The following is a 12,229-nucleotide window of genomic DNA, read 5'->3' as shown; positions in this document are numbered from 1 at the left end:
TTAGAAACACTGTAGATTTAACATTAACACACATTCTCTCTAGTAGCTGAATTTCCTTTTCATCATTACACAACCAGCACATCACTCTCTGACCCTGGAGTAATCAAAAATCAGAACAATTATGATACAAAACTTAACACATCAAGTTAAGTTCAACACAGGCATAACCTTGTAGACATCCAGTAGATATTTTATGAATACTGTAGCTTTGTAGGCAATATCTAAGTTATATGCACAGCCTCTTCTACTGACGATTTGTTTAGTCCATCTTTACAAGAGTCAGTTTTGAGGATAATTGTTGTGTTAATCACATCTCCTCCAATGTCTGAAAAGTAGGAGAAAAATCATTGTTAAAAGACTTACTAAAAATTTTTATTGATACCAGTATTCCTTTAGCAAAATGGGATTTCTGGAAACTTTGAGCCCCTTCTGAGGTTATTTCACCTTATTTTACCAGACAATTGAGGAGTCTGTTGCTTTCTGTATTGGTATACCACTTGTTATAAGAACAACTAGTATTTTTACCATAGCTTATGTGATCCTGGGCACTAGTTAACTCCTAATCATTATTTTCATTGGTGGAATGTAGTAGTTGTTTACCAATGACAGTTTGTGATATTGTTAATCAAATACACATACTCCATTAATTGGCCTTTTCTCTTCAGCATTAACAAGAGTGACAGTCAGACTAAAGTTTCAAAAAATCTCTTTAATTTAAGTGAAACAATTTAGGGTTACACAGTCACTCATATCAGACTAATCTTCTACTTACAAACTATAAGTAGATCATCGGGTAAATGTCGAGAGGTAACAAGATGTCATTCTCCTGCTCTAGCTTTTGAAAGCATTGTGAAATCGATGTAAAAAAGCTTCTCAGCATGCAATGAATAGAAGATGAAAGAAAACAACATTCTACAGTGTAATCCCCCCCCAAAATAAAAATCCAACACAATTATAGTTTTTGCAGTGTCTCAGAAACCCTGGGGTTATAGCTGTTTGCCCTACTTATGATACTCACAGCCATAAAGCACCTGAAGTTAAAATTACTGCAATGCTTTCATTGTATTTTTACATGTGATAGAATCATCAATATTTTACTCAGATGCAATCATTCAAAAACAGATAAATATGCACCAAGAAAAAGTGGAAGCATGATTTGGGCCTCTGCAACCTCACAGGCTAACCCCCAGTTCAACTCTGAGAACCCAACCAAAAAATGTCACATTGGTGCATGTATCAAGCTTAACAGTACAACTGCATAATTCATTCATGACTACATGCAATATAACTTACAAACATTGGCAGTTTTTGAATCATTTCCATGTATATTGGCCACTTCACAGGTATAGTTCACATCATTACAGACATTTAAAAGATCAAGTGTACTCTTGTCACAAACTTGTCCTGATCCACATGGAGTCCAAGCATTTGTAGGCGGAGGTTTCCCTTCTGCTGTACAGTTAAGAGTGACACTTTGGTTCAAACCAACGATATACTCAGCTTGAAATTTACTGGTAAGAATCTTGGCTGGATCTGTAAATCAAAATGGAAAATAACAAATCAGATTAACAAACAACATCTACAAAAAGATGCATCTGAGTGAATTGCCTTCAAACCCAATGGGGTCCAATCATACCAGTACAATACAAACAAAAGGTTATTCTTGTTCTAGTCTGATGTTATGTAGTTGGGCTGATTTACATGGGTTTGCAAAAAGTTCTTTATAGTGTGATTCCAATTGTATGTAAACTGCTTTTGTCTGGATGTTAACTGGATGATCTCCTGACTATTCATAGAGTGATGCATGTTTAATATATTATTGGTAATTAAATTTTCATAATATTCAAGAATTAAACAAAAAACGTATTAACAAAGATTTAGTAATACATAGACAGGTAAAAATGAGCGATATAATATCCTGACGTTATGGCGACTTCATGAAGCCATTATCAAGGGTACAAATGAAAAGAAAATTAACAAAAGTGAGTTCAAGAGTTACAAGTAATTCGCATAGGGGAGGTCCTATGCACCCCCCCTATGCAAATTAGCTGTAACTCTTGAACTCGCATTTGTTCATTTTATTTTCATTTGTACCCTTGATAATGGCGTCATGAAGTCGCCGAAATGTCAGGATATTATATCGCTCGTTTTTACCTGTCTATGTATAAACAAAAAACCTTTTCAGATTGACACTCGGTAAACTATTGAGATGTGATTTCAAATTTTTGGGTTCAGACCTTACCATATAATTATGTTAAACTGGATTGTTTAATATTTTGAAATAAGCATCAACTGAACATATTTGCTAACACAGACAGTGGCTTAGTGAAACCCCTAAGCTACTTTGTGCTGGGAGGTATTTGCTGACTTCTGTTGATGGAAACCCCTCTTGAAATTAAGTTAATGTTGTGTTAGGAGGCTTAAGGTACCACTGTCTGTAATCTTCAAAGAGTACACAAGCTGTCTGAATACTTCTATTCTCCGAGCAATGAAAACATGAATATGTTTTCAGGAGGCTTTTTATTCTTAAAAGTTTCGATGGTATTTCTAATTTTCAGGATGCGTCACAACCAGAGGCAAGCAAATAATTATATTAAACCATGTTGATTCCATTTAGTTACACCGCATAAGATTGAAATTTGTGAAAACTAAAATTCTAGACAAAGGACTACTTCCAAGTATATCCTGCATATTTCTAGCAGCATCGTCGCCTTTCTCATCCTCCTACCAGCTACTACATGTAACTCCATTATTTTATAAAAAATTATAAAGGGATTGCTGGTTTTCACTGTGACACTCACATCACCATCATCAAAACCATTCAACAAATAAAGTCAATAATTAAAGAGATGAAATAAGATGACTATTCAAACAGTCTTGCAATGATTCAGGTCTGTGCGATGTATTATACAGAAGAAATCTGAAGAAATGTTTAACTACAATTTATAAGGATTGGTATGGAGACACCACGAGGGGTAAAAATATGGCAGCCCAAAGCTAACAAAAACATTTGTCATTGAGTTTTGCTACAAAAAGCTTGTAGTTGTTTTCTAAGGGATTGTAGACATTTCCATGAGTACTCCACGGGTCTCTCACAAGGACTGTTCAAATTACAAAACCTCATCAGAAAAGTCACCTTTTTTACTCGGAGTGACAGCATTCTCGGCTGTCATTATAATATTGTGCCATGCAAAAGTGAAGAAAATTCAACCTTACTTTTATCACTAGACAAAAAAACCCCATTAAACTGAAAAATTGTGAAAAGATAAGTCTTCAGCTGTTCTAAAAACTATTTTATCTCCAAAGGATTGATAATTCCTTATATTTTAATTCAGAGGACATCACATGAATACCAAGAAGTAATATTTCATAAACATGGGCAAGCATTTCATCATGGTTTCCAAACACCAGAAAACTGATGAAAGCACAAGCTACTCCTACTGTTTTCAAGTATTTGGAAACCCTGATGAAACATGAAGCCTGTCAGTTTATGGAATGGCATCTCAAGAGGGCCTAATCTATTAACAAGAAATCAGAACGACCATGCAACACAACCAAATTTGGTTATGGAAACCATTTCACAATTAAAGGTCCCCAAAAATACATTTTTTAAAAAAATTTAATTGGGAGCCCTACAGGGATGTACCTAGCTAAACATCAATACATGTACATGTAATTGACAGTACACATTACAACATAAGAGATAAATGGAAAATGCATCTCTGTACAACATTTACTTAATAGTCAAATTTTTTTCAATGCATACTCACAAGTAACCTTTACGTAAACTGTTTGGCTCTCTGCTTTACCAAAACCATTATATGCTGTACAGCTGAATGTTCCTGAATCATTTCTGCTGATCTTTGTTATGGTCAGCACCTTTCCTTTAGATAACACATCAGTATTTCCTTGGTTCCCCGTCTCCTCTTTGGTCCAGGTGATGTTTGGTTCTGGTCTACCCACTGCTACGCAGGTTAACTGCAAGTTGTTGCCTTTAAGAACTGTTGTACTACCATTAAATCCAGAGATGTTTGTTGGAACTGGGGCATTAAAACAATCACAAGTAAACTTCAAGGATAACTGAAAGGCATGTACATTTTTAGCTACAATTCTAAATGTTCCTTGTAAACCTTCTACATGCAAATGAAATTCACATACATTAAGATTGTGCAATTAATACAAGAAATGAGTGCTTCACTATGCACAAATGTCTGCCTTAAAAAATTTGGTGGACTGGTCTTCATAAGGTAACTAATTTCTTGGAATCCTTTTCTCAGCCTTAACTGAGCATTAATATTTTAACCACAGTTTCCAGGAAATAGTTTTGTGAAAATTAATATTGAGACCCACTGGAGCTATTTAAAAAAAACATTTTTTGAATTTTTAGAGGCTTTAGGCCAGCAAAATGTCAATACAATGTAGCCAGTTATATTGTCAACATAAGTCACTCCTGAGAGTTTTCTTTTTTTGCAGCAAAACATCCTGGTTCTTGATTTCATTGCAAAAAACATCTCCTACTCTCAATTCTATATCGTGATCTTTGCTAAATATCTGCATGTAAAAGTAGAATATGAATGGAGAAAGATAAAACAAAGCAAGAAATTAGAGAAATTGCAAGAGAAACTCAGAGAGAAATGACAAAAAATCTCTCTGAATTGGATAAGGGCTCGTGGTTTACACTCATAAGCAACTTTCTTGCTGGCACACAACCAGAAACATCAGAGGGCATTGCTGTACCAAGTTCAAGCGGCTTAAAACTTGACATCAAAATTGTTACTGTGTGAAATTGACTAACCCTATGCAATTTTGCTCTTTTTCTATCATGTCAAACTAACCATGCATTACTATAACATTAAAAATTTCGGAAAATGTTAAATGCACACAAGTTATTTACAAAAACATTTTAGAACTGAATTATTTAGCCTTTCAAAGTTAGAGTGAATAGCCAATTATAGCATGTCAACATAAATGACTTCTGAAAGGATTTCTTCTGGCAAAACATTCTGGTCCTTGAATATCAATCACATAACCATCTGCTAACTTTGGTCGCTGGTGGAGATCTTTGCTCTCTCTCTGCATTTAAAACTACAATGCAAATGGAGAAAGATAGAAAGGAGAGAAGCTAGTCCAAGTAAAAAAGAAGCCTGACTGGCACAAGAAGTAAAGACCTTCTACCTGGAATGACAAATAGTCTCACCAAAAGGGATTAGGGCTGCTCACACTTGATCGGCATTCACTAAGTTTTGCAGTGGCATGCTTAAGCCGCTTTTAAGTTGAAAAATTAAAGAGTTGAAATAGAAATTGTCATTCACCTTTTTTCTTTTAACTGCCAAAGTCTGAGAAATTTTGACAAAACACATCTCATTAGGAATGGTGAAGGCTTTCCCATTCATTTATCATCATGATAGAGTAGCACAAAAGGCAAGGGACATGTCAGCATTTGATTGGCAATATCAAACACCCCTGAGAAAATTATCAAATCTCTTTGCAAGTTGCTGCACCTTTTTTAAGGGCTGAGAATCGTTGTATAACACTGCAGTTTATTTGATAGTTGTTTTGCCACAATGTTATCATGAATACATAAATATTACTGTGAGGAAATTTTTTAATCCTCTGATCACATGAGTTACCATTTATTCTTATTTATCTTGACGTGAATCCAAAGTTTGAGTTTTTTCCCTTACTGCATATTTTTTGTTTCTTCCACATGGGATTTTTTCTCCTTTCCCTCTTAAAGTAGAAATCCTTATTTCAAGAATATTAGTCTTGAACCTAGGATTGTTAGTCCCATTCTAAGAATAGCAAAACTAGTTTTAAGCCACTAAGATCTGAAAAAAAATGTAGATCATAGAAACCTTAAAACTAGTGCCAATAATGATCTAGTTTCAAGACAATATTTATCTTGTTACTAGACATTAAAATCTTATGAATTAGAGATCTTCTACTATTTATATGAGTTAACAGAAGATGTAGCAACAGAGTCGAGTAGACACAGAAAGCACAATTCCAGGACATTTTCTTTGCGTTCTGCATACATTGATACCTTTTAAGTTACAAGAAAAATACGTCCCTTTCATTGGACGAAAGTGACGTGTAACAGGGTCATGTGACAGTGTAGAGCACGTTTGGTGTGCACAGTCGGAAAGATGGAAGATGAGGAGGTTGCAATGTCAATATCTCTTACAAGCAAGGAAGAATTACAGGCGTTTACGAACAAAGAATTGTCAGACTTTTTGAAGAGGAAAGGTTTACTTGTAGAGCAGTGTCGCATTATTGAAGGTATGTTCTTTAGCGGTTCTGTTTGGCGATGAATTCTGCGCACTCAGGAGGGCATTAATTTCCTGCCCAAGTTTGGCGCTTATTATTCACTCATCTTCATCGATTTTTTCCGAAAAGCTTTGGTTGCAGATGCGTTAAATTAATAGTTCACGGAGTTAAAACTTGTGGCTGCTTACATGGAATTGTTTTTGACTGAATTTTTGCAATTTTACATTCCAATATGATTTGATCCCGGCTGTTCATAGTTTATTTTGATGCTTTTGCTCAAGAAAGGGACTCACTTCTCAATCGTTTAGTCGACGGTGATCATTATTCTGCTTTATGTAAATTTTCTAGAAGGCAATTTTTGATTCCTATAATTTTTGGATCACTAGATTTTCAGCACTATGAAATCCAAACAGTCAGATGAAAAATTTTGAGAGGATAAAAATATACATAATCTACCATTTCAATACTAAACATGTGCAACAATGCTATGTTTAAGTGGTTTTGAATGTCCCTGAATCATTTTAGCGATCACATGCAAGGCATGTTTTTCCAGTCTTCTGTTAGGGCAAGAATATTTTTCTCTTATTTTGTGGAGGCGCTGAGGCAGGGGTGAGATAGGAGATGAGACTGCCCACCCTCCCCCCCCAACCCAAAAAATTAATTTAGTCCATTTCTTACCGGGTTTGCTGAGGGGAGGGGACTAACTTTGTGACCACGCATGCATTGCAGATATCAAAACAGGAGGGAGATGGGCAGTGTTATAAATGTAAGTCATCCAAGCTAGACTCTTCTATGAGTAAAGAGTCATGATTGTGCAGCTCTTTTTTATTTTATGGTTTGTTTCATTGCATATTAGAATCTCCTGTCTATTCCTCTTCACATGGACAATAAAGTGGATGGAAAAATGTTTATCAAACTGACATGGACAGACTTATTGGACCTGCACCCTTCAGATTTCTCAGCAGGGAAGAAGTTTTGGGACTTCTTGAGTGAGTTGGTTAGTTTTCAGTTGGTACTTGTAAAATTCCTGTATGCCAACCACTTCAGAGGTAATTGAATAACGATTTCTGGCAGCCAGTTAAGCACAATGAGCAAAATGAACAATGTCAATGAACAAAACGACAAAAGCTAACTAGTTTTACAAGTTTTTGCTACAGTATGTTGAAAAGTGGCTAATTTTATTTAGCTGACATTGTTATTTAATACTTACTATTCATGTTTTCAGAGCTGGTTACAATTAGGCAAGGGGTTAGTTTTATAGGACTCTCAGATGGTAAAAACCTCTTATTGAAACCTCTGTGTCAACAATTTTGAATATTCTGTTATTGTTATAGACCCCTGTTGTTGAAATAGACTCTTAAAAGGTCTTAGCAGTACATTGTATATGCGGATATCACCAAGCTGGACGATGGTGGTTCATTTCTTACTAGAATGTTAATGGGTTTCAAAGAAAGTAGATGGTGTTGTGTTAGAAAAAAATTCCATGAATAAGCTATTCAAAGTCTTGGCAGAGGATACCAAATGGGTATTATGGATTTGATTTTAAGAGGTCAGTGGTATCTATAGTCATGTTATGAAGTTCAAGTTACAATTTAAGTTAATATCAGAAACAGTATTGTTTTTAGTGTAATAATTCCACTTGGCGCTCATCTTTGAATGTACTTTTCATCCGTTGATCGCTCGTGCATTAAGTTATTTCTTTTCTCGACTGTTTTGCTTAATATGACATCTCAAAAGATGTATTTTACCGTTGTTCAATGGGAGAACGAGAATAGTGTGAGTGTTGTATTAGTGAGAAGCAAGTCGTTGGCGCCGTGAAGTTAAAAGAAGGGACAACGTAACAGTGATATGGACTGGCCGATACAAGGGTCGAGCGGCCATTTATAAAGCTACGGATTCTGAAAGTTCGTGGTGAGTACAAATTGCGATATTTGGTACGTGATCAAACCTGAGAATCGAATCGGTCACATGCATGCCACAGTTTCTTAAGCTTATGCTTTACAATGAAATAAATCTATCAGTAGGCTAAAGGTTTCAGGATTGTTTATGTCGCGTTTTGAAATTTGCAAGCTGCAAGCCCAGCAGAAAAAGACAAACAGATACTTAGTCAGCAGTTAGGGATAACTTCATTGCAATTAATTATTACAGTTACAACAAGAATTTAATTTCAAAAAATCAATTATCTAACTGTAATTAAGCCCTTCACGCCCAAGAGGGCTCAGTCAAAATTGAGACGAAATCTCTAATTTCAACTTGCAGAATCAACAAAAACGAACAACATAGCATGAAGATGCTGCTTGACAGCTTACATTTGAATTTTAACACACTAGAGTTTTATCCAAAGTAGTTACAACCACATTAAATTAAGTCAAAGCCTGACTCAGGGAGGAAAAGATAAAATCTTATTTGTATCATCTTCCCAAATTAAATGACTTCTTTCAAGACTATTTTTTGACCGATAGTATTAATTGCAATAAACATAACCCAAGTTATTGCATTTCATGAAAAAGAATCAACAGATTTCATTCACAATTTTCGTCAAACCAAATTTACTGATTTACTAGGACTATTTCAAATGAATAGCTGTAATTGAGGATAATTTTTACGAAGTTTTCAAGAAAAGAAAAAGAAATTTCGTCCTAATATTACTACATGCTGATGTTAATATACAAAAGCAAACAATTAACATGTAAACCTGAGTTAAAGGATCCCTTCCAACCACAATACATTGCGCGCGCGATATGTGAAATCCGCCATTTTCTCTGCCATTCGGTATTGGACAAGTCGTGAAGTGGAAAGAAATCCTCGTTCATCCGAGTACATTTGCCTCGCTGAGGTCTTGAATTTCCTCAATCGCGGTCCAAATTTATTGTTCTTTCTATTTGACTAGTTATTTCTTAATTATTTTTTCTGTTTGGGCGCGCAGGGTATTGTGGTTGGAAGGGATCCTTTAAGCATGTAAATAAATTTCATTGACTACTTGAATTTATATTTGGGAGTTAATGCACGTATTTATTTGATATTAGTTGCCTTGAAGCATACTTAAAATTCCCAGTAATTCTTAAACATTCCTAGAAATTCCTAAAAAATTCCTTGGAGTTTCCAGCAAGTTTTAAGATTCACAGTAATTTCAGGGAAGTCATCGGTGCTCTGAGTTGGAATTCTTAGGAATTCCAAGTCCTGTTGGCTTCTGAACGTGGAATTTTTGGGAATTTCTAGGTTTTTTTGAGATTTCTAGGTTTTTTCTGGAATTTCTAGGCTTTTTGGGAATTCCCGGTCTGAATTACCGTGAAAATTCACAACTCTTATTCCAAGTAATTCTTAAGAATTCCTAGGAATTCCAAGATCCATTCCGCAAGGGTTAAGCGGCTTAGCTTCGTTCAGTCTGTTATATTTATTGTACGATTTTAGGCCGTTAACTAACGGCTTAATTTCGTTCAGTCTGTTATATTTATTGGGAGATCTTAGGCCGTTAACTAGCGACTTCATTTCGTTCAGTGTGTTATATTTATTGGGAGATTTTAAGCCGTTTGTTAATGGATTAAAATCGTACAATATATAGAATGAGTTAGCGACCTAAAATCTCTCAATATAAAGACCGAGATAGTCGTTTAATAAGCCGTTATCTGATCGCCCATTGTGTCATGCACAAATTTAGTAACATTAACTCCAATTAATGATATGAATTCTCCGCGAGGATTAACGAAGTTTTTTTCGCTGAGAAACTCTAACACTAAAAATGACGTATGCGGATAACAATATTTTAAAGTTGACGTGTGTCTCTCTAGAAGTCAGCAACACTAAGACTTGCACTTGAATAGCTCGTTTCCAAGTATCAAGATTGGAATCCACTACCTCGCAGCTAAATTCTCCATTAGCCTTATCGTCCGCAACAGTCACTGCAGAGATAGACAGAGAAACTGTTCCTATAGTTGAGCTTACGCTGAGCCATCTCGGAAAATTATCACCAACTGGACCAGCTGAACCATCTGAGTTAATTTTGACTAGGCGAACATTTTTGAATCTTATTCCACCAAGATCTAGACCTAACGTCAGACTGTAGCTCCAGTTCAGTGTAGCAGGTTTCCCTTCATAAACCGGTACAATGAAAACAGGGAGCACGTCAGCTGGATTCGATGTAGTCCTAACAGGAGCAGGTTCATACCACGTGACACTTCCGCCATCTGAAGGAGAAATAAATTATTTTAAATTGTAGTTATGATACTACGATTCATGCTTATGATTTCAGCGAAACAAGATTGGCTTTCCTCTGATTTTGAATTAAAACACCGTATACATTCTAAAAGGTTCAACAATCTGCTGCGGTCAATATGAAATTACTCTAAATGAAGCCTTACAATGATCCGAGTTCTGATACGAAAGAAGGAAAGTAGACAATAAAGATATGAGTACAAATGTAGGTTAATTGCGATACCTGTGAGTTGAGGTATGAGTGAAATCCATATAAAGACAAATTTCAAATGACGAATCATTTTAGGAATATCCTTCGTGCCTAAAGATGAGTACACCACATGGAAAAATAATCGCTACAAATAAACGACGAAGAAGCTAGCGAGGACAGAAATAAAACGAGAACTGATTGGCTATTGAATAATGACGGTGTTTTAGATGAAGGTTCTGATTGGTTTAAGAATGTGTGGGTAAAAGAAAAGGAAGAGAGAAAAGGACTAACACGCCCGATTGATAAGTTGTTTTAAAAACGGCCCAGAACCTAACGAAGCCTTTCAATCTAAATATGCAAAATTACTTCATGAAATAGAAAAATTATGTCTAGAAATTTTCCTTTTTTGAAGGATTAGGATTGAGATGACGAGCCCTTAGTTGTAGCCTACTCGAGAAGAAATATTTTGATTCCGCTTCTTTCAGTTTCTCCGTCTCCTTTCGGATCATAAAATAATTTATAGTTGTAATTATTCTCAGAGCAGAACCTGAGGGATCAAAATGGGCGAAAAGCGGAAGTAAAGCCGGGGACATACCTAGCGATTTTATTCACCGATTGCGTCGAACTTGACCGTCGTAATCGGCGTATAAAAATTCCGATATCTGTCATGACAAATTCGCCGATCGCAGCGATCGACGAAACTCGCTATCATCCCACCGTACACATAGCGACTTTCGCCAATTGCCTCGATCGGCTTGTAAAGTCGCTGTGTGTGTCGCTGACTTAAGTCTTTGTTCGAAGACTTCCGGGATTGATACGGTCAACTTTACTTTTTGTTATGTTTAAGGAGGTTTGAAGGCGTTTTAGGAAATTCACTTTTAGACCTCCTGTTTATGCTCGCGTTGATCATTGTCTGGATCGCGAAAATCAAAGCTTTCCTATGGGGAAGCAACCTGCAGGTCTGTTTGAAAGTATTGTTCAGTTCCTAAGTTATCAGCATTTTTATCTTTACGCAGTGCTGAGAACTTTTCTCCTGTTCTTTCTAGAATTCTCCCAACCCTAAGGGTGTCTAGATGAGGCTGCTGTGTCAAGTCAAAAAGGTTCGCTGTTGCTCTAACATATTTCTAAAATATAAGAATGGACAAAGACATTAAAAAAGATTACCCTGTATCAAGAAATGGTTCACTGATCTCGATGAACTTTTCGTATTAGCATCATGCAGAGGTCCCTTTGTTACTGAAAGTACGAAAGGACTTCAATCGAAACTGGTTGGAAAACCTCGGGATTAAAATGAATGGGGGCGTTGTGAGCCTCACAACTTCCCAATACATTTTGATGCCAGCTTATCGATATTAGCAAAACCAGACAGGTTCTGAAAAACCTGTATTAAACGTAAATCGTACATTAATGAATTCACTAACAACCACAAGAGGAACGAAAAGATGTAAATTACAAGCAAACTACGCTGTTTTTTGGCCTGAGGATTTTGTCCCGAGTTTGCAACTCAATGAAAAAGACAACTGTCGCAGCACCGCTCGCCTGGCAAGCAGAAGAGCAGAA

The 12,229-nt window shown here is 36.1% G+C and overlaps 1 pseudogene; it reads right to left on the bottom strand.

The window, feature by feature from the left end:
• LOC111347438 (fibroblast growth factor receptor homolog 1-like) overlaps window positions 1-10,760 on the bottom strand; it is a 60,904-nt pseudogene extending 50,144 nt beyond the window's left edge.
• Window positions 10,761-12,229: the final 1,469 nt, after the last annotated feature.

This window comes from Stylophora pistillata, chromosome 7 (genome assembly GCF_964205215.1).
Source record: "Stylophora pistillata chromosome 7, jaStyPist1.2, whole genome shotgun sequence".
In the NCBI taxonomy this organism is placed as follows: domain Eukaryota; kingdom Metazoa; phylum Cnidaria; class Anthozoa; order Scleractinia; family Pocilloporidae; genus Stylophora; species Stylophora pistillata.
Note: the sequence above shows the minus strand (reverse complement) of the source record. Positions and strands in the feature narration are given on the sequence as shown.